This window comes from Heterocephalus glaber, unplaced genomic scaffold (assembly GCF_053883595.1).
Source record: "Heterocephalus glaber isolate CG9 unplaced genomic scaffold, H.glaber_assembly_v1.0 deba00001504, whole genome shotgun sequence".
In the NCBI taxonomy this organism is placed as follows: Eukaryota; Metazoa; Chordata; class Mammalia; order Rodentia; family Bathyergidae; genus Heterocephalus; species Heterocephalus glaber.
In genome coordinates, this window is record NW_028258324.1 from 26,242,928 (window position 1) to 26,270,867 (window position 27,940).

The 27,940-nt window shown below is 38.2% G+C and overlaps 1 long non-coding RNA gene across 3 annotated transcripts; it reads right to left on the reverse strand.

The window, feature by feature from the left end:
* Positions 1–873: 873 nt before the first annotated feature.
* Positions 874–27,940, reverse strand: LOC110347745 (uncharacterized). Of its 3 annotated transcripts, XR_002392535.2 has the most exons (6): positions 27,659–27,940; positions 27,387–27,481; positions 8,198–8,292; positions 6,093–6,227; positions 3,697–3,847; positions 874–3,567 (listed from the first exon to the last, which is right to left on the reverse strand). It is a non-coding gene; the product is annotated as an uncharacterized LOC110347745 (long non-coding RNA). The 3 variants fall into 3 exon arrangements; XR_002392537.2 differs by lacking the exon at positions 27,387–27,481 and having other exon boundaries at positions 27,659–27,936; XR_002392536.2 differs by lacking the exons at positions 27,387–27,481; positions 27,659–27,940 and having other exon boundaries at positions 8,198–9,537.

Sequence of the window (27,940 nt, forward strand, 5' to 3'; positions counted from 1 at the left end):
ATTCCTAGTGCCGGAATTACAGGCGCAAGCTACCACGCTTGGCTTCCCCTTCAGTACTGACCTATTCTATGACTTACCTAAATCATATATCCCCTCAAGGATAATCTTCTCCTCCCCTTCTTTCTTTCAACCACTTCCACATTATTCTGCCTAATAATATTTTCATAAAGGATGATGAAGACACATACAATCATGTTGTAAAAACACAAAATGCCCTGTGACTTAATGATGACTAAACAAGAAATAAAAATCAATCCAACAAAGCAAAACTATCTTAATCTTTATGTGAACTAGCTTGTTCAGTGATTTCAGACACATTAATTTAATCATATGTCAGACCCTCGGGCTTGATACAGTATTACTGCTGTTTTATAGAGGAGTAAACTGTGACGTAGAAGCAATTTTCCTGATAGAAGCTCATGAGTCAGTGGTAGAGTTGGTGAGAGACCTCCAAGACCTGGCCTCTGCCTGGATTAGCAGCTCAAAGGTAGCTTCCACTCCCTTTGGACTGAGAGCTTCCTCTGCTGCACGTTATAGTGGCCCAGGGGCCTGTCCACTGGGGCTTAAGAATAAGCTACACAGAAAGCTCAGAACCACATGTTAACAGCTTGGACAGGTCCTCTAGCTTTGGTGGTAATGGTCATCCTTCAAAATACACCAAAGCAAATATATGTGCATATGTATGTTTATATGTATGCATAAAACTATACCTATATACACATTTATAACTTACACCTTAAATATATAAAGAATCCTTGAAATTCAGCAATAAGGAAACCACTGAATAGAAAATGGGATAAAGATTTGAACAGATACTTCTGAAAAGAAGAAATATACAAATGACCAAAAAAAACCACATAAAAAGATGTCTAAAATCTTTAATCATCAGAGAAATGCAAACTACAATCACAATAATGGCCATTTTCACATTCCTTATAATACCTGAAATTTTAAAAAGACTGACAATACAGATGGTCTCTGTAAGAGGAAAGAGAGAGAGAGAAAGTAAAGTATCACAAAATGCAACAATTCCATTCATAGGCATTTACCTAAGAGAAATGACATGTTATATTGGTCAGCTTTCACTAGAATGAAATACTCAAGACAATTAGCTCATAGAGAGAAAAGTGGGGGGATCTGTTTGTTTTTTGTAGTACTGGGGATGGAACCCAGGGCCCCATGCATGCTAAGCAAGCACTCTACCACTGAGCTACACCCACACCTAAGAGAAAAAGTTTATTTTGGCTTACCATTTCAGAGGTTCAAAGTCAGCAGCCTTATTTCTGTGGTTCCCTGAAGAGGATAACACTTTAAGGCAAGAATGCACTGAAAAACAAACTGCTCATCTCATGAGACAAGATGCAAAGCCAGACAGAAAGAGAGGTGAGACCAGGGTCCCACATTCCTTTAAGGACATACCAGCAAATGACCTAAGGACCTGCTATGAAGTCTCACCTCCTAAGTGTTCCACCACCTCTCATAGCATCATCCTGGAGATCACGCCTTAGTACAAGGACCTTGGGAAACATATCTTGAGACATGTATCCAAACCACAGCACTAGTACACAAATGTTCACAGCAGTTGTATACCATAGTAGGAAGCCTCTACCTCCCTAGAATCTGTCTTAATGGATTTTAATGATTCCCCACTGCTTAGAATTGAAATATTAGCGAAATAACCTTCTCTGGAGTATGGGCTGAACTTGGTGACCTACTTGCAAATGAAAATGACAAAAGTGATTAGCTGTAAGTCCCAAGATTAAGTTCCAAAATTCTAGGCTTTTCATATTGTTTGAGCGCTCTCTCTCTCTCTCTCTCTCTCTCTCTTTCTCTCCGTCTCTATCTCACTGGCTTTAAGGAAGCTAGTGGCTAAGCTGTGAGTGTCTCTATGGAAAGGCCCACATGACAAGAACTGAGTGATGCCTCTGGCCAACAGCCAGGAGGAAAATGGAAGCCTTCATTCCAGCAGACAGCAAGAAACCACATCTTACCAAATAATGGCAAGTGCAGGAATGAGCGGCCCAGCCCATGCTTTGCTCACAGCTCTGTAAGAAACCATGAAGCAGAAGCAGCCAGCTAAACTGCACCCAAGCTTCTGACACAACAAAAAGGTGAGATTATAAATATTTTTATTGTTTCAAATCACTAAGTTTTGTGATAATTTGGTATGAAGCCTATCTAATACATATTCACAGTGATCCCTGAAAACAGCAAGAGAATGCTACACATACTGTAGTATATTCATCCATTTGGTAGACTGCTACACAGCAATAAAAAGACAAATTTGTAATACAGCCAATAGTGTGGATCAATCTAAGACTGCTAGACAAATAAGAGAATGGCAGTCTGATTCCATTTATATGAGTCTAGAAAAGGGAAAACATATCTAAATTGACAAAAAACAGATTAATGGAGGTGGGAGCTGACCATAAAAGAGCAAAAAAATCTTCTATGGGTGACAAAAATGTTCTATGTCTTGAATGCACTGATACACAGGTACATATACCATACCTTTGTCATAACACACAGACCCATGCACTTAAGACAGGCATAATTGATCATGTGCAAGGTAGGCCTTAATAAAATTGATTTACAAAGTTAAAACACATAAATCCCAAGGCAAATACTAGGTATAAGTGTAGGACAGTAAATTTTAAAACACTGTAGGAAATGGACAGGTTCTGAGCAAAATATCGCTTGTAAATAACAGATATTGGCCCAAAAGAAATGAGAAACCAAAAGATATAGTGACCCTATTGTAGATTAAAAAGATAATTAAAGCACTAACAAAGGGCACTTAGAATTATTTAACTTCATGACCTTCAATTTCTTAACCTGTAAAATGGAAATAAAGTAACACACACAGTCTACTACATTCAGTAATAGTTTCCCTGATATCCAGGGGTTTTAAACCCTATTGATAGTTTTACTTCTCTATTCAGATCAACATAAAACTATTTAATTCAGTCAACAAACATTGAATTCCTCCTTTTCAGATTCTTTCCAAGGAGATTCCCTAACTTCTCAGGACACAAGTCTTTGATGGTTTTTTTTCCTGAATCTAATTATAGAGAAAAAAGAAATAACAACCAAAAGTAGGAAGCAGAAGGCTAAGTCGTTAGGAAAGATAAAAACCACAAAACTGCACAGGAAGGAGGGTAATATTCTAAGAAACTCTTAAGCATGTTAAATACATATCCCCTCTGACAGCACTAGGGAGATACATCCAATTCTGTACTGAAGGTTGCTGAGGTTTCAGAAGTCTAAGGCACTCTCCTGCACAGCTGACCTCTTAGCACCTCTAGTTACAGGGAAGATAGACCTGGAACGTCTTTCCACCCCACCAGGGGAAGACTGGACCCAGGGTGGAGACTGCCACCTGGGAGGTTTGGCAGTGGTGTTCAGGGAATGCAGCCTTTTGCCAGCTGGAGCTCTGAAAGAATGCGGCATGTCAGTTCTCTGCTGGCTTCCTCTCCTCGCATACCACACAACTGTGTCTCTTCATCTCCAAGATCTGGCAGTGCTCAAGGATTTCAGACAGCTTCCCGAGCCTCCCAAAGCTCTGACCTGGGTGATACAAAATGCCAGGAAGCATTTCTGTGAGTAGCAAGGAGGAGACAGTACCAGTCTCTTACTTCAGGAAACACAAGTGAATTCCAAGATAGCCATTATATCATAACCCCTCCCCACACTCACATAAAGGTAAGTAAACATTAGATTCAGGTCAGGCCAAGAGCCAAGTGCTGAGAATCTGCCACTGCATCACAGGAACTTCAGTAACTTCCATGGGAGACTTGGGTGGAATTTCTCCAGATGAGGAGCCACATTCTAGGTAAGGTTACTGGCACTGAAATCAAATAGAACCATTGACTCTTGACTGAGCTTTGCCATTCACTTTGTGGTCTGTTTTCTCATTTGTACAGTGGCACTGATGATATCACCTTTGTGTGGTTGAGAACAAAACAAGGGAGCATATGTCAAGTTGCACGGTACCGTCCCTGCCTTATAATAGCGCCTCAGTAAATATTCGTTTTCTTGTTTCCACTGTCATTTCACAAAGGCCTAAGTGGAATGTACAATACAACTTACTCCATTCCTTTCAGTTTTCCTCATTGCCTTTTACGTACAATCACAGTAAAATTTGGAGAAAGTGTGTGTTCTACCAAAAAGGAAAGTTTGAGCCAAATTCACCTTAGCAACAATCATTGGTGAAACATAAAAAAGTGCTCCTGTTAGGTTCTAGGAATTAAAGGTGATTCTTTGTTAATTACTGCCTAAATAACCCCCAAAATATAGTTCTTAAAACAACAGTGCATCATTGAGTCTCATGTTTCTGCAGGTCACTGGCTGGCTGGCTGGCTCTCCTGCAATGGGAATCAGCTGGCAGTTGAATCACCTGAAGGTTTACGTGGGCTGAACATCCAGGACTGCCCTTCACTCCCTTTTCCAGTGCATTAGTGCTGTTCTCCATGATATTTTTCTCTAGATACTAGATGCCTTTCATGGCTCCAAGAGAAACAAATCAGAAAATGTCAGTGATCCTAGATCTTAAGCCCAGAAATGGCCTAGAAGCTTTTCTGACATATTATCATTGCCAAAGCAACTACAGACCAGCCTGGATTCAAGGAAGAAGGAGGATGGAATTCATGTGCACATAGGAAGTAATTGGTGGTGGGCATCTTCTGAGTCTCTTGCCTTCCTTGCTTCTGGGTTTCTAAGTTCTCACCTCTGAAAATGTTATCTAATGAAGGTCCTCAGATCATAATGTCAGTCTGCAACCATACCACCCTGAACACACCAGATCTCATCAGCTCATAATGTTTTCCTTTTAGCTAAAATGGTTTCATCACCTTGGGACTCTTGACCTATAGATTTCACACTCAACATGAGCATGTCACTTTGCAACTCATTGCTCTGGCACCAGATTAAAACCAAGGCTTTTGGAGGAGGATATGGTGGTGCACACTTGTAATCCCAGGATTCTGGGAACCTAAGCCAGGAGAATCCTGAATTTGAGCCCAGCCTGGCCATCTCAGCAATTTAGCAAGATTCTGTCTCAAAATTAAAACTGGAAAAAAAAAAGTTTTGCTCCCATCTCCTGATGCTGCTTTATTTCCTTTTATGATTCCAATAATCATAACTTCTAATGAGTGGCACTTATTCAGGTCATTGTTCCAACCAAAACAACTCACATACTTTCATAGTTCCTTGTATTTCTTAAAAGCACTTACCTTAGTTTGTCCCTTTATATTAGTGAGATTATTGGGTTTCCTCATTAGATCCTAAACTCCATATAGACAGGTACCATTTATCCTCAACAGTATACTATGTAGGTCTAGTACATAAAGCTCAGTATATTCTTTAAATGAATTGATTGTTCCTTCTCTCCATTTAATGCCAAAGAAAGGTCAACTCCATCAGAATAGAAAAAAATTTTAAATTTTATTTTCACAAACATGTTTGATTTTTAAGTGTCAAACTTTAACAATATTCATATTCAGTTGAAGAAAAGTGAAAGTATTTGTTTTGGGGATTCAAGAGATACAAAATAAGTAGTTCTGTTTAAGAATCTCCTTCATAGAGCAGATATGACCTCAGGCAACCTAGGCTCTACTGGAGAATAGTTCTAGCTTTCAACTCCCACTCACCATTCCAGACCCCTTGCCAGGTTCTGGCATCTCAAATTCCTTTACACTTGCCTCATACCTGGTTTCCCATTCCCTCAGATGGATGCTGCTGATGGCTTAAAATCTCCCTGGACTCCCTGCTCCCCTTCAATTACTCCTTTCAAAGATGTCCTGCTTCACCTCCATGTCCACACATAACTCTGGAATCCTCTACTACTTTCCAGCACTATGTTTCCCATCATATTCAGACACAGCCTTATTTAGCTTTTTCCTCAAACTGAAAAAACAAATAAGCAACTAGGCTCAAAGAATGTTTTTATTCACACTTTTCATTATAGAAAACTTTAAAGATCAAGAAAATACTGTAATGAACTTTGATATACACATCATCCAGCTTCAGTTGTCATCAGTTCATGACCAGCCCTGTTTCACCCACACCCTCGTTTCACCCACACCCTCACTCACCTTCTCTCCTGGATGATTTTGAAGCCAGTTCTAGACATCATATTATTTTATCCACATGTACTTCAGGACCTATCTCCAAAAGATAAGTGTAGCTGACCCTCCATATCCATGTTCTTCATCCATGGATTCAACCAACTGCAGATTGAGAAAACTTTGAAAAAATATGTGTCTACCCTGAACATGTACATACTTTTTTCCCTTTTCATTATTTCTTAAATAATGAAGCACAATAGTTTACAAAGAATTTACATTATATTAGATATTATAAGTAATCTAGAGATGAGTTAAACTATATAGTTCATTGGTTATATGGAAATATTGTACCCTTTTGTACAAAAGGCTTGAACATTTGCAGATGTTTATGCTCTCAGTTGGGTCCCAGAACTAATTCCTCTGTAGATAATGAAGAAGACTTTAAAAACTTAAAAAACACAACTACCAGCACTCTGGCAGGCTGAGGCAGAATTCTAAGTTTGAACCTACCCTGATCAACTTAGTAACTTTGCAAGACCCTGTTTCAAAATTTAAAAATAAAAAGGGTTGGGGATTAATTCAGGCTCACACATTAACAAAACCCTCCAGGCACTCTTAGTTGTTTGTAAGTACTCAGTCTAAAAGACACTGAAGCAGTAAAGCTAGCTCTTCTTTATTACTATCCTTCCCTATGTACTCCACGAATGAACACCCACATGCACTCTCTAAGAAACAGAAAGATATATATTTCTGATGACATCTTTTATTGTCCTGTGCAAAACTTGGCACCAACAGACAGCTGGCTTTGCTGTTATGAATGTATTCCAGCAAAGAGTTCCAAAAACTCCTGTAGTTGAAACAAGTTGGTTTTTCTTATAGACTGCAGTGAGGAAGAAGACATATCATAGGAATCTTAGTAAGAGCAACTTAGTAAGATGTTGTTAAAAAGAATCTGGTATAGGACTTGGGCTTTGGCTGAATAACTGGGGAGAACCTAAGAAGGCAGCATTCACTCTACACTAAATGTCATCAGAAACGGGAGGCAATTCTATGATTGTCTAATCTATGAAGAAGACAGATTAAAGAAACTAAAGCTGTCCTTGTTATAAAAAAAGAATAATTGGGGCCAGGGATTTAGCTCAGTGGTTCTGTCTCCTGCCTTGAAAGCACAAGGTGCTGACTTTGATCCCTGGTACCAAAAAAAAAAAAAAAAAAAAAAAATGAACAATCAGAGTCACTCATTCAGCAAGAGAGGAGAATGTTTGTTAATTTGTGATTTTGTTTCATCTCATCTTGTCATGATTTGACTATAACATTGTTTGACAAAGACAACTTTGTGAGACTGTTTCTGCCCCCCCCCAAAAGGACTAAAATGGCCTGGCCATGAGTGTCAGACCACCTTGTAATGATATTGAGGTCTAGTTGTGACTGCCATTCCATGTGTCAAGGACTATTTTTTTCTTTCTCTTTGTCCTCCCACTTCCTGGAGTATAGGAATTCACTGAAGAATATCACTTTGGGTACAGGTTTATTTGACTTTCTGAACCCACCTTTTCTTTTAGGTTATTTTTAACAACTCATTATTTCTCTGTGTGGATGTTCGCGCGTGCGCGCATTTGTGTGTGTGTGTGTGTGTGTGTGTGTGAGCGCTGTGGTGTGTACATTCCATTACATTACATTCAAGTGTTCATAAGCTTCTTTACTATCTTAGTCACTCTACTCAACACTGAGACACAATACCCAACCCACAACACTTAAAGGAGAGATTTATTTTGGCTTATAGTTTTAGAAATTTCAGTCCATGTTCACCAGGCTCCAAGGCAGAGATGGAAGGGTCTGAAGGAGCAAAGCTGCTCACATCATGGCAGCTAGGAAGCAGAGAGAGAAAGGAGACTGAAGGAGGGAAATATGCCCTTCTGGGTCACACCTGCAGTGACCCATCTCTTCCAACCAGACCCCAACTCTGAACAGCACATTTAGCTATAGCACCCTCATGATCCAATCACCTGCAGAAAACCCTTTTGAGAGCATGAGTTTTGGGAGTCATTTTTTTAACTAAATCATAACATTCTGCCCCTGGTCCCCAAAAGACTCATGTACATCTCTTTTTGCAAAGCACATTTAGTCCATACCTGAGTCATCAAAGTCTTAACAGTTTCAGCATTGCTGAAAAGTCCAAGTCCAAAGTCTTCTTTGAGATGCAAGGCAACCCCTTAGCTGTGAACCCCTGTAAAAATCAAAAAGAAAGTTAAATGCTGCTTAGATAAATGGCGCAAGGTACATATTTACATTCCAAAAGGGAGAAGTAGAAGGATAGAAAGCAATGGGACCTTGCAAGCACAAGGTCCTGAGTTCAATCCCCGGTACCAAAAAAAAGAAAAGAAAAGAAAGATAGGATCAAAGCAAGACTGAAACTCTCAGCAGGGCAAATGTTAAATCTTGTAGTTCCATGTTCAGCAACCAAGGCCGGTAATGGAGAGATATGAACTCCAAGGGCCTTGGGCAGCCCTCCTATGGCATTGTATGTTGCACTCCTCATGGTCTCTCTCTTAGGGTGACTTCTTTCACTGCCTGCAGCTTTCCTCAGCAGATATTCCATGTTTCTGGCATCTCCAACTTCCTGGGGTCTTCATTGCACTTTCAGCTTCACTGTCCCAACTTCATGCACTGCTTTCTCAGGGCCACATTGCCTGGCTTCCCAGGCCTTGTTTGGAACTCTTGCATTCTTCATTCCCATAAAACCAGCACCATGTGAATAATTTCAAGGTCTGCAACCAGCTTAAGCAGTTCCCTGTCTCCCTTCTATCATGGATTCAGAGACCTTCAAGTGCCAAGATGCCTAAAGCACTGTGAAATGAATCCCAGAGAACAGATTCTTAGGCATCCTTTCTCCAGCAGGAAGCCTAGGGTTCTCTTCTCAAAGCAAAGTCTTGTTTTTGCACTCTTGAGACCAGGGTCTTGCTGATTCCTGAGGTGCCCTTAAGCCATCTTTCTTATTGTTCTGATGCAAATTACTTGGTTTCTTTTTAATACCAATCCTTTTAGCAATCAAGCTGTTCTCTGCTCCAACTTTTCAGGTGCTTTCTTTCTGGGGAAACAGAAAACTATTCAAATGGGCTTTGAGCTCCTGGTTTTCAGTAAAATACTGGCAAAAAGCTGCCAACATTACCCATGCCAAAGCCTGAACTTTGACCTGTGTTGACATTTCTCCACCAGATTAATAAGTCTGCTAACTTTAATCTCAGTCTCCCACAAAGACTCAGGACATAAGTAAAATGTAGACAAGTTTCCTGCCAGAAAATAACACACATGATCTCAAGTCCAACTACCAACGGAGTCCCTATTCCCAAATGAAACATTATGAGCTTTACCTTTACCATCTGCATTTCTATCTGGTCTTAAAATCTCCAACCAGAATCTCCCATCAAACTTGGCTTACAGCATTCTAGGGCTTCTCTAGCTGGCATCTCTAAAACTTTCCAAACTCCTCTTACAAGCCAGTTCCAAAGGCTTCTAAATCATGTGATTAGTTAAGTCATAGCAAAAAGCCCACCTTTGGTAACAAAATCTGTCTTAGTAACTTTTCTCATCACTGAGATACAATACTTGACACCCACAACTCTTAAAGGAGGAGAGTTTTATTTTGGCTCATAGTTTAAAAGTTTAGGTCCATGTTTGGAAGATTCCAAGGTAGAAACAGCATGGTAGAAGAGTCTGACTGAGGACAGCTGCTTACATCACAGCCACCAGGAAGTACAGAGAAAAGGTAGGATCCAGGAGGGAAATATATCCTTCCAGGTCATTCCCCCAGTGACCCACCTCTTCCAATCATACCCCACTTTCTAAAACCAGATTCTGCTATTATGCCCTCTTGATCTAAACACCTTGAAAAATTCCCACCTCTGAGAGCATGAGACATTTGGGGGTCATTCTTGATTTAAACCATTAACACATATATTCTTGAGAAGAAAAATGAATTCATGTTTGAATGAATGAATACAATGTATGAAGCCAGTGAACCAGTCCAAAACCAAGCTCATTTGGGGTAGACATCCAACATTTTGTTTCAAGGGCAGTAACCAGGCCTCACTTCAATCAATTCATTCAGCTAACTTGAGTGGTTTTCTCAACTCCCCTCCACCTCCTACTCTTGTACTCAGTGGAAAATACACCACAAAATACATATCACACACATACCTTAATAATCTCAAAATTCTACCAGATAACATTTATCATTACTCATTGTGATATACCCAATGTTTTCTATTTTATTTTATTTCAGTTAAAAAGTTAAGTACTGAATATAGTTTATTTTATTGCTTCCTAATAAATCTTGACTTGTAGTCCAAAAAATTGAATTGGCACCATGAAGTTACTTTGTACAAAACAAAACATTTCTGGATAACTCATTGAATCAACAGTGATGCTATAGCTACTTTTAAAAACTGTGGTGGGTATTTTATAACAGTCATTAAAAAATCTTTGGCTAAAATGACAGCAATCTTATTGAATGGCATCTAAGACACAAATTAAGGGTGGAAGCCAGTGTATGCCTAGCCTCTTAATATTCCTTGGGCTTTCCTCACACAGGGAAGACCTTTGTTGGCATATGTCACCATTACACTCCAGGATCCTCATAACTGGGTTTTTGGGGGGTTTTTTGGTACCAGGGATCGAACTTGGGACCTTGCGCTTCCTTGGGACCTGGCCCTGCTCATAACTGGCTTTAAACCAAACCAAGACCATAGTTAACACAGGAAAAATTAGTTCTAATATTTTTCAAGAAGAATTCCTCTCTTCTAAATTATCAAGGCCTTACATTTAAGAAACAACCATGGAAAGATGAGTTTAGAAGATGCCCATTCAACCTAATTCTTCCCTTTCTGACTCCCCATTCCACCCTCACCACCTTGATATCACTCTTTCAATTTGTCATAAAGAGGGAAGGACTCAAAGTGGCCTGGAGAGAGTTAAACAAGATTCTATCTGGAGCTTTTAAATTCATCAGCAAAAGAAGTCTTAAACTCAGGCATGGTGGCACATGCCTGTAGTCATAGCACTCAGGAGGCTGAGGCAGTAGGATTATCACAAGTTTTAGGCCAGCCTGTACTACACAGTGAGTTCAAGGGTAACCTGAACTACACAGGGAGTCCCTGTCTCAACTCCCCCCACACACACACCAAAAAAAAAAAAAAAGAACTTCACTTTGAATATCAAAAGCCAAAGAGATCAAGAAGCTGATTAGAGCAAAGGAGGAATAGAGTCATAGGACCAGGCTGAATACTTCAAGATGGTGGAGGGTGATGGAGATGGACAAAGGAGGGTATGTTACTAGATGGGAGGCTATGTGGTCATGCCAGAGAGATGTGACCAGAGAGCGCTCTTGACAAGGGCGGAGGAGCATCAGGGAATTTCCCAGCCCTGCCCAACCAGGAGAGTATAGCCCTCCCCAGAAGGAGACTGCTGAGTCTGGGCCCTTTACTGCACACTGCCATTCAACAGAGGTGAGCACTTCTATTTTAATTAAGCATCATGCTGACCTTAGTTGTTTTAGCTGCTGTGAAAGAGTGTGGTCCCCTTAGAAAGGAAGGAATTCTGACCCTTATGCAATATGGAGAAACTTTGAAACATACTAATTGAGAAAAACTGATACAAAAACAAATATTATATGTTACTTACATGAAGTAACTGGAGTAGTAAAATATATAGAGACTATCAGGGACTAGGGAGGAAGGAAGGACCAGGAAGTTAGTGGTGAAGGGGTACAGAACTTCAATTTGAGAAGAAGAAAAATTGAGGAGATGCATAGTTGGGATGGTTGCAGAATGTGGAATGTACTCAATGCCACTGAATTCTACATTTATGTTAAGATGGCTTGAAATGGTAAATTTTGTTATGTATACTTTACTACATCTTTGAAAGGCTATGCATCACTGTACAAATATAATGTAAATTAAAATGATCAATAATTATTTTAAATGTTTTGTCCTTTTAAAATACTCTGTCCTAGTTAAAAAAAATACAGGAGCTGAGGAACATGATGGAATCCCAACATAAGAAACAAATGGAACCCATAAGGCAGATGCAAACAGATTTCCAGGAGATTAAAAACTTCATTGAAAGTCTGCGCAACAGAATGAACCAATATGAGGCCAGAATTTCAGATATAGAAGATAAGATTGCAATTAGTGGCCAGCAAAATAAAAATTTCTTTAAAATTGTAAGGGACAGTAACAACATTGTGAGTCATGCCGAACACGCTGAATCAGCCCACTGCAGACAGGCAGGTCTGCAGACAACATAGCAACGTCATGAGTCAAGCCAAATCAGCCCACACCCCGGCAGCAATCCACTGGACAGCCCTCCCCCCCCAACCCACTCCTCTGTACAGCCACCTGGTTCCACACTACAAAGACACAGAGGACACCAGACCACCAAACCACTGTACTGGGTAAGTTGGAGTCATCGTCACCTCCCATCAGGACCGGGTCTATCTTCACGGGAAGGGTAGCTGGAATCTGCAATACAACTCTGCAGAGTTCAACCCTACAGAAGGACAGGGAGCTCAACTTGGGACTTGCAGCCAGAAATCTGCCTGAATCTCATGGGTCTGCAACTAGCTTGCTGAGACTCATTGACTTATATCTGCACACTGCAACCCACATTTTCTATTGTGACAGCAGAGACATACACTAAAAGAGGCCCTTCATCTTCATGGTTATTTTTTATTCCCAAAATTAGTTTTATTATTTTGTTTTTTTCTCTTTTCTTTTCTTTTGCTCCTCTTATCTTTAATTTTTTCCCTACTCTTTGCAAATATTTGTTTTTCTCTTTTTTTTCTTTTCTTTTCTTCTTTCTTTTCTCTTTCCTTTCTCTCTCTCTTACACTCACTCTCTTGCTCTCCCACATTGTTCATCTTCCCTTTTTGTCCCTGTTTTGGTCCTCATTCAGAGTTCTTCTTTATTTTCCTATTATTCTCTTTTTCCTTCTCACCTATGTCCTCTGACCACACTGCTAACCTTCCCCTATCCTTCTTCCCATCTATCCCTCCCTCCCCAACCCCTTCTAACTCCCCATCCCAAAGGGTAAAGTTGTTATATTGAAGAGTTTATTCACTATATGTTGGGTTGGTCCTCGATCTTGATTTAATTCACACAGCCAAAGGTGATAGATTAATAACTACCACAAAGTATCATTTTCAAAGATGTACTTGATGCAATGGTGTTGCTGATTGTATCACTTGGGCTAAGGTGTTGGTATTGATCTAGTCAATGAACCATCCTAGTATAAGGAAAACGAAATAGCCTTAGAGTCATTAGAGACTCAAAACTGAAAGACCAGCTATATCTGGAAGACACCTCTGAGGTGCAATCATTAAAGATACCTACAATAAATAATTTCAAACTATCAAGCCAGGAGTTAAACCAAGGACAGTACCAAAAACAAAAATGAGAAGACATTTAAGCAAGGCACAAACTCAGACTTCCACCCCACCAAGGGTAAATCCTGGAGGAAATGAGATGGAAAAGTCCCATAACCAACCACCTGTATACCCTGAACTGATAGCACAGGAAGTAACAAAACAGATGAATGAGGCTCTAGAAAAATTCAAAGCAGAAATAATCTCTCAGATATCCTCAGAGATGGTGAGCAGAGTGAAAGACATGATTAGAGGATCTAGAACAGAAACAGATAAAAAAATAGATGAGCTCAGAAACATGTTGGAAGCCATGAATACCCAGCATAAGAAAGAAATGGAAACCATGATCCTCCAACATAAGAGAGAAATGGAATCCATGAATCAGATTCAAACAGATATTCAGGTGATCAAAAACTCCACTGAAAGTATCCACAGCAGATTAAGGGAATCTGAAGATAGAATATTAGATATAGAAGACAGGATTGTGGTTAGAGATCATGAAAATAGAGATTTCTTAAAAAGAGTAAGGGACCACGAGAAATCAATACAACAACTGCTAGACAATGCAAAGAAGAATAACATAAGACTGATAGGAGTCCATGAAAAAACAGGAGAAAGCACAATTGACATTAAAAAATTGTTCACAGAAGTAATAGTGGAAAACTTCCCAGACAGAGGTAGAGAATTGGACATACAGATAAGTGAGGCATATAGAACTCCAACTAGCCATGATCAAAACAAACCTACATCTAGACATACAATAGTCAAGATCCCAGAAACCCAACAGAAAAACAAAATCCTACAAGCAGTTAGAGAAAAGAAACAAATCACCTACAAAGAAAAGCCCATCAGAATCACAGCAGACTTCTCAACACAAAACATCAAATCAAGGAGAACCTGGAGTGAAGTATTTCAAGCACTAAAAGAAAATAACTTCCAACCTAGACTGTTGTATCCTGCAAAATTATCTTTCAAAATAGATGGGGAAATTGGATACTTCCATGACAAAGAACACCTGAGAAATTTCATGGACACCAAACCAGCACTACAAGCAATTCTAAACAATATCCTAGAAAAAAGCAATGAAGGTCACAACTCCATGAGGCCCAACAGAGGGAAGCCACCAGACAAGGTAAGACACTAAAGGGAAAGGGGGAAAAAATAAGAAATAAAAGAGCCAACAAAAGTAAAACCTCATGACAAGGATAAATCAATATCTATCAATTATAACCCTCAATGTTAACGGCCTCAAGTCACCAATCAAAAGAAATAGACTGGCCAAATAGATTAAAAAGAAGAATGCAACAGTATACTATATACAAGAAACACACCTAATTCAAAAAGAAACTTATAGACTGAAAGTAAAAGGATGGAAAACAGTTCTCCATGCCACAGGAACCCAGAAAAAAGCAGGCATAGCAATCTTACTTGCAGACAAAGTACATTTCAAACCAAAACTAATTAAGAGAGACAAAGCTGGTCACTACATACTTGTGAAGGGAACAATCCAAGAGGAAGAGATGACAATCCTAAATATATATGCACCAAATACAAATGCCCCCAACTATACAAAACAAATATTAATAGACATGAAAAACCAAATAAACACTAACACAATTGTAGTGGGGGACCTCAATACCCCACTATCACAAATAGACAGATCCTCTAGAAACAAGTTAACAAAGAAATTCTAGAACTGAACCAAGCTATTGAACAAATGGACTTAATAGATGTTTACAGAGTGTTCCATCCCACAAAATCAGAATACACATACTTTTTGGCTGCACATGGGTCATTCTCCAGAATAAACCACATGCTAGCTCATAGGACATATCTAAGTAAATGTAAAAGAACAGAAGTTACTCCCTGTATATTATCAGATCATAGTGCAATAAAATTGGAGATCAATAACATAAGAAACTGCAAAACCCCAACAAACACATGGAAAATGAATAACACCCTCTTGAACAACCCATGGGTCACAGAAGTAATTAAAGAAGAAATTAAACAGTTTCTACAAGTAAATGAAAATGCCAGTGCAACACACAGGAATCTACAGGACACAATGAAAGCAGTTCTATGTGGGAAATTCATAGCAGTGAATGCCCATATTAGGAAAACAGAAAACTCAGAAAAATAAGCTCAAGCTCCTAGAAAAAGAAGAACATAACAAATCCAAAGCTTGTGCAAGAGAGGAAATTATAAAGATTAGGGCAGAAATCAATGCAGTGGAGACTAAGAGAACAATACAAAAAAAAATCAATGAATCAAAGAGTTGGTTTTTTGAAAGAATAAGTAAAATTGATAAACCTTTAGCCAAACTTATGAAAAAAAGGAAAGAAAAGGCACAAATACATGCAACTAAGAATGAAAAAGGTGAAGTCACAACACATCCAACAGAAATCCAGAGGATCATCAATACCTACTTTGAGAGCCTCTACTCCAATAAAATGGAAAACACAAAAGAAATGGGCAGATTCCTAGATACATATGAATTGCCAAAGTTAAATGAAGAAGATATAGAAATTCTAAACACCCCAATTACAATGAGTGAAATTGAAAATGTAATAAAATATTTACCAACAAAGAAAAGCCCAGGTCTGGATGGCTTCACTGCTGAATTTTACAAGACATTTAAAGAAGAACTAATGCCATTACTCTTTAAACTCATCAAGGAAATTGAAAGGGAAGCAATACTTCCATATTCATTCCTGGAAGCAAGTGTTACTTTGATTAAAAAACCAGGGAAAGACCCAACCCAAAAAGAGAACTACAGGCCAATCTCCCTAATGAACATAGATGCAAAAATCCTCAACAAGATACTGGCAAACAGAATACAGAGGGTCATCAAGAAGATCATACACCCTGACCAAGTTGGATTTATCACAGGGATGCAAGGATGGTTCAACATTCGTAAATCAATAAATGCAATACACCATATTAACAGAGTCAAGGAAAAAACCCATATGATCATCTCAATAAATGCAGAAAAAGCATTCGACAAAATCCAGCACCCATTCATGATAAAAAAAACTCTAAAGAAAATTGGAATAGAAGGTCTTTATCTTAACCTGATTAAGGCTATCTATGAAAAACCAACAGCCAACATCATACTAAATGGTCAAAAACTGAAAACTTTCATGCTAAGATCAGGAACAAGACAAGGATGCCCACTATCACCACTCCTGTTCAATATAGTTCTGGAAACATTAGCCACAGCAATTAGAAAAGAGAAAGAAATAAAAGGAATAAAGATAGGAAAGAAAGAAGTTAAATGGTCGTTATTTGCTGATGATATGATACTTTACATAGAAGACCCAAAAAGCTCTGCCAAAAGACTTCTAGACTTAATTGACAGATTCAGTAGAGTAGCTGCATACAAGGTCAACACTCAAAAAACAATAGCCTTCTTGTACACAAAGGACTCACTGAGAGAGAAATTAGGGAAACAATTCCTTTTATAATAGCATCCAAAAAAATGAAATATCTAGAATCAATCTAACAAAGGAAACAAAAGACCTCTACACTGAAAACTACAGCACTCTGAAAAAAGAGACTGAAGAGGATACAAGAAAATGGAAAGACATCCCTTGCTCCTGGGCAGGAAAACCAATATAGTGAAAATGGCCATACTTCCAAAACTACTATATAGATTCAATGCAATGTCAATTGAAATTCCAACAAGATACTTCACAGAACTAGAGAAAACAATCCAAAAATTCATTTGGAACCATAAGAGACCTAGAGTAGCTAAAGCAATTCTAAGCAACAGAGACATGGCTGGAGGTATCACAATCCTCAACTTGAAACTCTACTACAAAGCTACTGTGATAAAATCATCATGGTACTGGCAAAGGAACAGACTTAAGGATCAGTGGAATAGATTAGAAGATGCAGAAACAACTCCAGACATGCTAAGCCACCTCATCTTTGACAAAGGAGCCAACCACCCTCATTGGGGGAAAGATAGCCTATGTAATAAATGGTGTTGGAAAAGCTCGATTTCAACCTGCCAAAGATTGAAACTAGACCCATACCTATCACCATGCACTAAACTAAGATCAAAGTGGACTAAAGATATAAATATTAAGACAGAAACACTAAACTTGCTGGAAGGTAAGTTAGGTAGAACTCTTGAAGACATTGGCATAGGAAAAGACTTCATGAACAAAACCTCAGCAGCACAGGAACTAGCAGAAAGAATCAACAACTGGGATCTCATCTTATTAAAAAGCTTTTGCACTGCAAAAGAAACCACCAATAGAGCTAACAGACAACCCACAATATGGAGAAAAAAATTTTAGCAGCTGTACCTCACACAAAGGACTACTATCTAGAATATATAAAGAATTGAAAAAAATCAGACCCCCAAAATTCAAAGACCCTATTCAAAAATGGGCGTCTGAAATGAACAGATATTTCTCAGACAAGGGAATAAAAGCAGCAAACAAATATATGAAAAAATATTCAACATCACTGGTCATTCAAGAGATGCAGATGAAAACAACACTGAGATTCCACCTCACTGAAGAAAGAATGGCTGCTATCAAGAAATCAACAAATAACAAATGCACCGGTGGGGTTGTGGGGAGAAAGGAACCCTTCTCCATTGCTGATGGGAGTGTAGACTGGTGCAAGCACTGTGGAAGTCAGTATGGAGATACCTCAGAGAACTAGGACTAGAGGTCCCATTTGACCCAGCTATTCCCCTGCTGGGTATCTTCCCAAAAGAATTAAAAGAATCATACCACAGTGATATATGTGCACCCATGTTCATAGCAGCACAGTTTGTAATAGCTAAAGCTTGGAAGCAGCCCAAGTGCCCATCAACTGGAAACTGGATAAAGAAAATGTGGGGTTTTTTATAAAATGGAGTACTACTCAGACATAAAGAATGAAAAACTAGAGTCATTTATAGCTAAATGGATGCATATTGATGCCATACTCTTAAGTGAAATAAATAGGACACACATGTGTAAATACTGAATAGTTTCACTAGTGTGAGAAACTGATAGTGTTAACAAAGGTTAAAATGATTAAAATTAATAATTGATAATTTGAAATAGGAAAAAAGGTCCAAAGATGAAGGAGTTAAGGGAGGGGAAGGGGAAAGGAAAAGAGGGAAAGGAAAAACTACGAGAAAAGAAAAAAAAAAAGGAAATGAGATCTATGTAAATAGGGAAAGGCAGAGGGGGTGAAGGGTGCACAGGTAATGGGGGAAAAAATAAGAACCAAGATATATCATGTACAGGTACAAACACCCAATGATAAATGTAAATGAATTGTACACCGAAAATGTACCAATAAAAGAATTTTAAAAAATAAAATAAAAGTAAAGTACTGATTTTCAATTAAAAAAAATTGAAAGGGACTATGAGAAATCAATCCAGCAGCTGCTAGACAATCCAAAGAAGAATAACATAAGACTGCTCAGAGCCAATGAAGAAACAGGAGAGAGTGGAGACAACATAAAAAAACTGTTCACAGAAGTCATGGCAGAAAACTTCCCAAGCAGGGGAAAAGAATTTGCCATAAAGATAAATGAGCCATAGAGGACTCTAACTAGCTGTCATCAAAAAAAACTCCACACATAGGGATATAATAGTTAAGATTCCAGAAACGAGGGCTAGGGATTTAGCTCAGCAGTTCTGCCACCTGCCTTGCAAGCACAAGGTCCCAAGTTCGATCCCCAGTACCAAAAAAAAAAAAAAAAAAAGAAGATTCCAGAAACCCAACAGAAGAACAAAATTCTACAAGCAGTTAGAGAAAAGAAACAAATCACATACAAAGGAAATCCCATCAGAATCAGAATCACAGTACACTTCTCAATGCAAACCCCCATGCAAGAAGAGCTTGGAGTGACATATTTCAAGCCCTAAAGGAAAGCAGACTCCAACCCATATTGATGTACCCTATCTTTCAAATTTGAGGGAGAATTAAGATACATTCATGACAAAGAGTACCTTAGGAACTTCATGAACACCAAACCACCACTCCAAAAAATTTTGGATAATATCCTAGGAAAAGATAATGAGGATCACAACCCAGGAAGCCTAGAAGAATGAATGCATTGGGCATGACAAGAAATTAAATACAAAGGTGGAGAATTCAACAGAAAGAAAAAGGCATGACAATGATAAATCAATACGCATCAGTTATAACCATCAATATTGACAGTCTCAATTCACTAATCAAAAGATATAGACAGGCAAGAAGCAAGATCCAACAATATGCTGCATACAAGAAACACACTTAATTCAAAAAGACACTCATAGACTGAAAGTTGAAGAGTGGAAAACAATACTCCATGCCACAGGAACCTGAAGAAAAGCAGGAGTACCTATCCTCTTTGGAGATCAAGTGGATTTCAAACCAACACTGATTAAGAGAGATGAAGAAGCATACTACATCCTTGTAAAGGGAACAATCCAAGAGGAAGAGATGACAATCATAAATATCTATGCACCAAACACTAGTGCACCCAACTATATAAAACAAATACTAATGGAAATGAACAATCAAATAACCACTAATACAATAGTAGTGGGAGACCTCAATACCCCACCATCACAATTAGATAGATCAAATAGACAAAAAATAAGCAATGAAATACTAGTACTCAATCAAACTCTTGAACAAAGAAACTTAACAGATGTTTATAGAGTGTTCAACCTCACAAAATCAGAATACACATTCCTTTCAGCTGCACACGGGTCATTCTCCAAAATAGACCACATACTCACTCATAGAACATGTTTAACTAAGTGCAAAGGAATTGAAGTTATCCCCTGTATATTATCAGACCATAGTGTGATGAAATTGGAGATCATAGCAAAAGAAACTGAAGAATTTCATAAACACATGGAAATTGAACAACACACTTCTTAATAACCAATGGGTCCCAGAGGAAATTAAAAAAGAAATCAGACCGTTCCTTCAATTAAATGACAATGACATTACAACATATCGGAATCTATGGGACACAATGAAAGCAGTCTTATGAGGGAAATTCATAGAAGTGAATACTCATGTTAGGAAAACACAGCGAACCCAATTAAACAACCTGATGCTGAACCTCAAGCTTTTAGAAAAAGAAAAGCAGGACAAACCAAAGCTCATACAAGGGAGGAAATTATAAAGATCAGATCACAAATCAATGCAATAGAGACTAAGAATGATACAAAAAATCAATGAAGCCAAGAGTTGGTTCTTCAAAAGAATAAACAAAATTGACAAACCCTTAGTCAACCTTATCAGAAAAAGGAAAGAAAAGGCCCAAATCCATTCAATTAGGAATGAAAAAGGATGAAATTACAATGGACCAAGCAGAAATCCAGAGGATCATCAATAAGTACATGGAGAACCTACGTGCAAATAAGATGGAAAACACAGAAGAAATGGACAGGTTCTTTGATAAGTATGAATTACTCAAGTTGAGCAAAGATGACCTAAAAATTCTAAACAAGTCAATATCAATCAATGAAAATGAAAATGTAATTAAAAATTTACCAACTAAGAAAACCCCAAGTCCTGATGGCTTCACTGCTGAATTCTACTAGACATTTAGAGAGGAACTACTGCCACTACTCTTTCAACTCTTCAATGAAATTGAAAGGAAAGCAATACTCCCAAATTCATTCCTGGAAGCAAGCATCACCTTGATCCCCAAAGCAGAGAAAGACCCAACCAAAGAAGAGAACTATAGGCCAATCACACTAATGAACATAGATGCAAAAATCCTTAATAAGATAATGGCAAACAGAATGCAGAAGATCACCAAGAAGATCATACACCCTGACCAAGTGGGATTCATCCCAGGGATGCAGGGATGGTTCAACATACACAAATCAATCAATGTAATACACTATATCCATAGAGCCAAGGACAAAAAACATATGATCATCTCAATAGATGCAGAAAAAGCATTTGACAAAATCCAACACGCATTTATGATAAAAACCCTACAAAAAATTGGGATTGATGGTCTCTTCCTCAATCTGATAAAAGCCATCTATGAAAGAACAAAAGCCAATATCATACTAAATGGTCAAAAACTGAAATCCTTCACACTAAAATCAGGAACAAGACAAGGATGTCCACTATCATCACTCCTGGTCACCATAGTTTTGGAAACATTAGCCACAGCAATTAAACAAGAGAAAGAAATAAAAGGAATAAAGATAGGAAATAAAGAAGTCAAATTGTCATTATTTGAAGATGACATGATACTCTATATCAAAGACCCCAAGAACTCCACCAAAAGTCTTCTAGAGTTAATAACCAAATTTGGTAAAGTAGCTGGAGAGAAAGTCAACATGCAAAAATCAATAGCTTTCCTCTACATGAACAACAGACTCAGGGAGAGAGAAATAGGGCAAACAATTCCTTTCACAATCGCATCCAAAGAACTGAAATACCTAGGAATCAACCTAACTAAAGAAATCAAAGACCACTTTTCTGAAAACTATAGCATTCTGAAAAGAGAGACTAAGATGATAACAGAAAATGGAAAGACATCTCTTGCTCTTGGGTAAGAAGGATCAACATAGTGAAAATAGCCATACTTCCAAAACTGCTATGTAGATTCAATGCAATCCCAATTGAAATCCCAGCAGCATACTTCACGGACCTTGAGGAAACAATCCAAAAACTCATTTGGAACAAGAAACCTAGAATAGTAAAAGCAATTCTAGGTAACAGAGACATGGCAGGGAGTATCACAACTCCCAACTTGAAACTATACTACAAAGCTACTGTGATAAAAAAAAAAACAACGTGGTACTGCCAAAGATACAGACCTGAGGACCAGTGAAACAGATTAGAAGATGCAGAAACAACTCCAGACACACTCCGTCACCTCATCTTTGACAAAGGAGTCAAACACCCTCACTGGAGGAAAGATAGCCTCCTTAATAAATGGTGCTGGAAAAATTGGGTTTCAACTTGCCAAAGATTAAAACTAGAACTATATCTTGCACCATGCACTAAACTAAAATCAAAATGGATTAAGGATCTAAATATTAAAACAGAAATGCTGAACCAGCTGGAACAGAGGTTAGGTAGAACTCTTGAAGACATTGATGTAGGAAAAGATTTTATAACGAAACCTCAGTTGCCCGTGAACTAGCACAAACAATCAACAAGTGGGATCACTTCTTATTAAAAAGCTTCTGTAGAGCCAGTCCCAGCACCCAGAAGGAAGCTCCCCTGCCACCATGCCATGCTCCTAAGGCACCGAAGGTGAGCCGCATGGGAGCCAGAAGCACCCCCCCACCCTGGAAATGAGAAGACACATAAACAAGACTCAAAAACAGACTTCTGGATCACCTACAGCAACCCCAAAAGGAAACAAGATGGAACAATCTGATACTCAACTACCTGGACTCTCTGAACTGCCAACAAATGAAGATCTGGGAAAAATGAAATCAGAAATAATTACTCAGATAACAGCACAGATTTTGCTCATGGTGCAAGACATGATTAATAAATCTAGAGAGGACACAGATAAAACAATAAAGGATCTGAGGAACATGATGAAATCCCAACATAGGAAACAAATGGAATCCATAAAACAGATGCAAACAGATTTCCAGGAGATTAAAAACTCCATCAAAAGTCTGTGCAGCAGAATGAACCAATGTGAGGATAGAATTTCAGATATAGAAGAAAAGATTGCAATTAGTGAACAGGAAAAAGAAAAATTGCTTTAAAATTGTAAGGGAACACGAGAAATCAATCCAGCAGCTGCTAGTCAATGCAAAGAAGAATAACATAAGACTGATTGGAGTCAATGAAGAAAGAGGAGAGAGTGCAGATGACATAAAAAACTGTTCACAGAAGTGATGGCAGAAAACTTCCCAAGGAGGGGAAAAGAACTTGACATACAGATAAGTGAGGCATATAGGACTCCAGCTAGCCTTAATCAAAAAAAATCTACACATAGGCATATAATAGTTAGGATTCCAGAAATTCAACAAAAGAACAAAATTCTACAAGCAATGAGAGAAAAGAAACAAATCACATACAAAGGAAAGTCCATCAGAATCACAGCAGACTTCTCAATGCAAACCCTCAAGGCAAGAAGAGCTTGGAGCGATGGATTTCAACCCCTAAAGGAAAACAGCCTCCAACCCAGATTGATGTACCCTGCAAAACTCTCTTTCAAAATTGATGGAGAAATAAGATACTTTCATGATAAAGAGCACCTCAGGAACTTCATGAATATCAAACGGGCACTCCAAAACATTTCAGACAATACCCTAGGAAAAGACAATGAGGATCACAACCCCAGGAAACCCAGCAGAATGAATCCATTGGGTGTGACAAATTAAATGCAAAGGGGGAGAATCCAACAAAAAGAAAAACTCATGACAAGGCTTTTAAAACTTTGAACTTCATCTCCCTAATGAGTGTATAAGTCAATCTTATTATTGTACTGATTGCTATTTTTCTGATTCTAGAGTTGCACACCTTTCCTTGTGCTATACTGGCTATTTATCATCTTCTTGTGTCTACTTTTTAATTGGGTTGTCTATTAATGAGATCTAGGAATTCTTTATATATTCTGGTCCTAGGTTATATGCATTGTAAATACGGTCTGTTTAAGGACTCCTTTTCATTTTAATGATGTCATTAAAAGTTCTAAATTTTGATGGAATCTCATTTATCAGTTTTTTTCTTTTATACATCATGTCTTTTTTTCCTAGGTAGTTCTTGCCTACCCTGAATGCATAAACATTTTCCCTTATAATCTCTTCTTAAAGTTTTATACTTTTAGGCTTTCATATTTAGGTTCATAGATCCCTTCAAGTTATTTTCATGTATGGAAATAAAGGGTTGAAGTAAATTTTTTATATGGATACCAGGTGTTCTAGTGCCATTTGCTGAAAACACTATCTCTTCCTCGGCTCTTGAATTGAGTTTGTAGTCTATAAAATGCTAATGTTAAATAATCTTTCAAACCTCAGTGGACCATATATGTGTGGTTCTATTTCTAGATTCTCTGTTTTATTCAACTTATCTATATGTCTTTTCTTACACCAAAACTGCTTTGATTACTGTAGCTTTAGTAGAAGTCTTAAAATTAGGCACTAAATGTCTTCCAACACTGTTTTTGGTTTTGGGGGGATTTGGGGGGGGTTGTTTTTGTTTTTGTTTTTAACTTTTCTAGGTCCTTTGAATTCCTACATAACTTTTAAATTTCAATATTCAATTCTTCATTTATAGCAAGTATACACAGACCTGAATTTTTGTATATACCTTGTGTTTTCTAATCCAGCTAAATTCAAATACAAGTTCTAGGGGCTCCTAGAGATTTCTTAGTATTTTCTCTGTAGATGATCATTTCATCTACATATAAAGATTTTGCTTCTACCTTGCCAATCCTATCCTAATTGTGTCATTTTATTGCCAGACTATTTTGGTGGGGCCTAGGTTTCAAAGTTTAATGGACAGATAAAGAGTAAGCATATCTGCCCTAGTTTCCCACCTTAAGAAGAAAGTATTGTATCTTCTCCATTCATCTAAGGCGCTCTCGCTGGAAGTATGGAGTACATGTCTTTGATCTGTTGAGAAGTTCTGTTCTACTTCTAGTCTCCTGATAGCTTTTACCATGAACAGCTGTAGAATTTAGACCAATACTTTTTCTCCAACTAGTGACAGGATCATATGACTTTTTCCTTTCCTCTGTGAAAATGATGACTTTTGGGGGTGGATCTTCCAATGCTGAACCAACACTGCCATCCCTATAACAAAACCACTTTCTACATACTACCAGATCTGACTTCTAAGAGTTTGTTTTGTTAAACAAATTTCTAACTATGTTCATACTTTTTTCTTCTATTATCTTTATCCAGTTTTAAGATTAGCACAATGTTGAGTTCCTAAAATGAGGGGAGAAGTGTTCCTTCTTTTTTCTGCTTTAATTGTTTGATATAACTTATCAATTAAAATGTATATGATCCTGCTGTTGTCATATAGGTAGGTTTTCAAGCTAGGAATATACTTTCTTTAATAGGTGCTATTCCAATTTTATATTTCCTTCAGAGTTTGTTTCATTAATTTGTCTTCCAAGGTACTTCGTAGAAGTTGTCAAATTTATTTCAAAACAGATTTTTGTAATATGCTTTCTATATCCTTTAAAATTATGTAAAATCTGTGGTAATGTCTCCTAGATCTTGATATTGTAATTTTTAAAATGTATAATTGATATTGTGTAGCAGGAAGAAAAGGTCTAAAGGAGCAGGGGAAGTGGGAGGGGCAGAGGAAAGGAAAAAAGGGAAAAGAAAAAATATGAGAAAAGAGAAAAATGGAAACAAAGTCTTTGCAAATAGGGACGGGTGGAGGGGGTGAAGGGAGGGCAGGAGAAGGGGAAAAAATAAGAACCAAGATACTCATGTAAAGGTATAAGATCCCAGTGATGAATGTAACTGTATTTTATACCTAAAATGTACCAATAAACTTGAAAAAAAAAAAAAGCTTCTGCACAGCAAGAGAAACCACCAAAGGTGTGAAGAGACAACCCACAATGTGGGAAAAAATTTTCTCCTGCTGTTCCTCAGACAAAGGTCTACTATCTAGAATCTATAAAGAACTTAAAAAGATCAGACCTCCCAAATTTAAAGACCCAATCCAAAAATGGACATCTGAAATGAACAGACATTTCTCAGACAAAGAAGTAGAAATAGCAAATAAGCATATGAAAAAATGTTCAACATCACTGGTCATTTGGGAGATGCAAATGAAAACAATGCTGAGATTCCACCTCACTCCAGAAAGAATGGCTGCTATCATGAAATCAACTAATAACAAATTGCTGGCAGAGCTGTGGGGAAAGAGGAACCCTTCTCCACTGCTGGTGGGAGTGTAGACTGGTGCAACCACTGTGGAAATCAGTATGGAGATACCTCAAAGAACTAGGACTGGAAGTCCCATTTGATCCAGCTGTTCCCCTGCTGGATATCTTCCCCAAAGAATTAAAAGCATCATACCACAGTGATATATGTGCACCCATGTTCATAGCCGCACAATTTGTAATACCTAAAATTTGGAAGCAGCCCAATTGCCCATCAACTGAAGACTGGATAAAGAAAATGTGGTTTTTTAATAAAATGGAGTACTACTTATCCATAAAAAATGAGAAATTAGAAACATTTATAGCTAAATGGATGCATATTGAGGCCATACTTTTAAGTGAAATAAATAGGACACACGTGTAAATACTGAATAGTTTCTCTAGTGTGAGAAATTGAAAGGGTAAATAAGGACTAAAAGGTATAATAGATAATGTAAAATAGGAAGAAAAGGGGCAAAGGGGAAGGGGAAGTGGGAGGGGTAGGAGAAAGGAAAGAAGGGAATGGAATTAATATGAGAAAATGAAGAAAAGGAAACAATGTCTTTGTAAATAGGGAGGGATGGAGGGGTTGAAGGGAGGGCAAGGGAATGGGGAAAAATAAGAAACAAGATATATCATGTAAAGGTGCAGATTTCCAATGATGAATGTCATTATATTGTATACCTAAAATGTACCAAGAAAGTTAATAAAATCTTGTGTTCTGGGGAAATCCCCCTGCTTAGTGTTCTGCCTTTTTGCACACGCATTTAGTAAACCTTTTTTCAATTCCTACTTGTGTGTACAACAACCAGCCATGTTCATAATTTAATAAAGTGCAGACCACATACTGCCCACACCACTATCTCCCAAAAGGAGGAAAAAAGAAAACAACATCTTCGTCCCCAAAATACCTTCCTTTATGGTGTTTGTCATAAACCCAATTCTCCAGCTTAAAATCTAGGCAATATTCTTGCTTTCTCCCTTTCCTTATGTTTCTTCCATCCAAACATACTTACCTCTAAATCAAATCTGCTGCTTTTCTGCCACCGCCAACCTCAGCATGACTCACCTGAGCCACTGCCATAGTCACTTGCTCCTGTCTGGTTTCCCAACTTCTGTCTTTGTCCTGCTATATTCCAAATCCCACATAGGAACTGAAGTGTTCTTAACAAAAAGGAAGAAAATAAAGGTTCTATAACTCTTCTGTTCCAAACCTTCCGGTGGTCTCCCACCAAATGTGAGTGTAAAGCCTGGCTTCTGACCCTGGCCTATACGAGACCCAGCATGACTGGCTCTGGTGCTTTCTTCAACAACCACACCACCTTTGCCTTGGCTCCTTACCTCATCCTGAGGGGCCAGGCTCTTCACCACCTTCACCACATGCTGTTCTTCTGCCTGAAGGAAGGTTCCCCTTCTTACCCTCCTGTCTCATCAACATTCCTGAACATCTGGCAATGCTGGTCCACCCCTCAGCGCACCCCACCCACTTTGTTATTCTCTCTCTTCCTGTTCTGTTTGGCTCCTTTACCGGTTTCATCTCCAATCTTATTTATTTTCTTTGTATTTGTCTACTTTTTCCAATTCAGCCCCATGAAAGCATTGATGAAGTCTGCACATCCACCA